The 1,875-nt window shown below is 32.4% G+C and overlaps 1 non-coding gene across 1 annotated transcript; it reads left to right on the top strand.

The window, feature by feature from the left end:
* On the top strand, positions 1 to 107 carry LOC133076039 (U6 spliceosomal RNA). The gene has a single exon (XR_009697460.1). It is a non-coding gene; the product is annotated as a U6 spliceosomal RNA (small nuclear RNA).
* The last annotated feature ends 1,768 nt before the right edge of the window (positions 108 to 1,875 follow it).

Below are 1,875 nucleotides of genomic sequence, written 5' to 3' on the forward strand. Positions count from 1 at the left end.
GTGCTCACTTCAGCAGCACATATAGTAAAATTGGAACAATACAGAGAAGATTAGCATGGGCCTTGCACAAGAATGACACGTGAATTTGTGAAGCATTCCACATTTTTAGGCCAGAAGGGAGTGACACAATATATTTAAAGTCATGAAAGGGAAAAACCTACAACCAAGAATATCCAACAAGGCTCTCATCCATATTGCACGGAGAAATCGAAAGCATTGTAGACAAGCAAAAGCTGAAAGAATTCAGCACCACCAAACCAGTTTTACAACAAATGCTAAAGGAACTTCTTTAGGTAGAAAAGAAAAGGCCACATCTAGAAATAAGAAAATTATGAAATGGAAAATCTCAATGGTAAAGGCAAACCTACAGTAAAGGTAAGAAATCATCCACACACAAACTAGTAGGGAAGTTAAAAGACAAAAGTAATAAAATTATCTTTATACACAATAAGCACTTAAGGGGTATGCAAAATAATTACATGTGAAATATGATATCAAAACCAGAATCATGACAGGAGGAGAGGACAAGTGCAGGAGATTTAAAATGCTATTGAAATTAAGAGATCAGCAAACTAAAGCATTCATGTGTATATATAGACTGCTATACCAAAGCATCACAGTAACTGAAAACCAAAAATCTATAATAGATATAAAGACATAAAGATAGTCATCAAACCACAAGAGAAGAGAAAAAAGAAGAAACAGAAAAAAAGACTGACAAAAACAAATCCAAAACAATTAACAAAGTTTAAATAAGAATACACATATTGATAATTACTTTAAATAGAAACAAATTAAATGCTCCAACTAAAAGACAAAGACTTCCTGAATGGGTACAAAAACAAGACCAGTATATATGCTGTCTACAAGAGACACACTTCAGATCTAAAGACAAATACAGACTGAAAGTGAGGGAATGGAAAAAAGGTATTCCATGCAAATGGAGGTCAAAAGAAAGCTGGAGTAGCAATATTTATATAAAAAAAAATAAACTTTAAAATAAAGACTTTTATAAGAGACAAAGAATGACACTTCATAATGATCAAGGGATCAATCCAAGAAGAAGATATAATAATTGTAAATATACATGCACTCAACATAGAAGCACTTCAGTATATAAGGCAAATATTAACAAACGTAAAAGGAGAAATCGACAGTAACACAAAAAATTGATAAACATTTAGCCAGATTCACCAAGAAAGGGTCCAAATCAATAAAATCAAAACTGTAAAAGAAGTTACAGCTGACACCACAGAAATAAAAAAGATCGTAAGAGACTATTATTAGCAATTATACACCAATAGAATGGACAACCTAGAGGAAATGAACAAATTCTTAGAAGGGTACAATCTCCCAAACTGAACCAGGAAGAAATAGAAAATATGAACACACCAATTACCAGTACTGAATTGAATCAAAAATAGTAATACAAAACTCCCAAAAACAAAAGTCCAAGACCAGATGACTTCACAAGTGAATTCTACCAAATATTTAGAGAAGAGTTAACATCTATCCATCTGAAACTATTCTAAAATATTGCAGAGAAAGGAACACTTCTGAACTCATTCTATGAGGACACCATCACCCTGATAACAAACCAGACAAAGATGTCACAGAAAAAGAAAACTACAGGCCAATATCACTGATGAATATAGATGCAAAAATCCTCAACAAAATACTAGCAAACCAACTCCAAAAACACATTGAAGGGATCATACACCATGATCAAGTGGAATTTATGCCACAGATGCAAAAAATTTTCAATATCCGCAAATCAATCAGTGTGATACACCACATTAACAAATTGAAGAATAAAAACCATATGATGATTTCAATAGATGCACAAAAATGTTTTGACAAAATTCAACACTGATT

Source organism: Eubalaena glacialis, chromosome 15 (genome assembly GCF_028564815.1).
Source record: "Eubalaena glacialis isolate mEubGla1 chromosome 15, mEubGla1.1.hap2.+ XY, whole genome shotgun sequence".
Lineage (NCBI taxonomy): Eukaryota > Metazoa > Chordata > Mammalia > Artiodactyla > Balaenidae > Eubalaena > Eubalaena glacialis.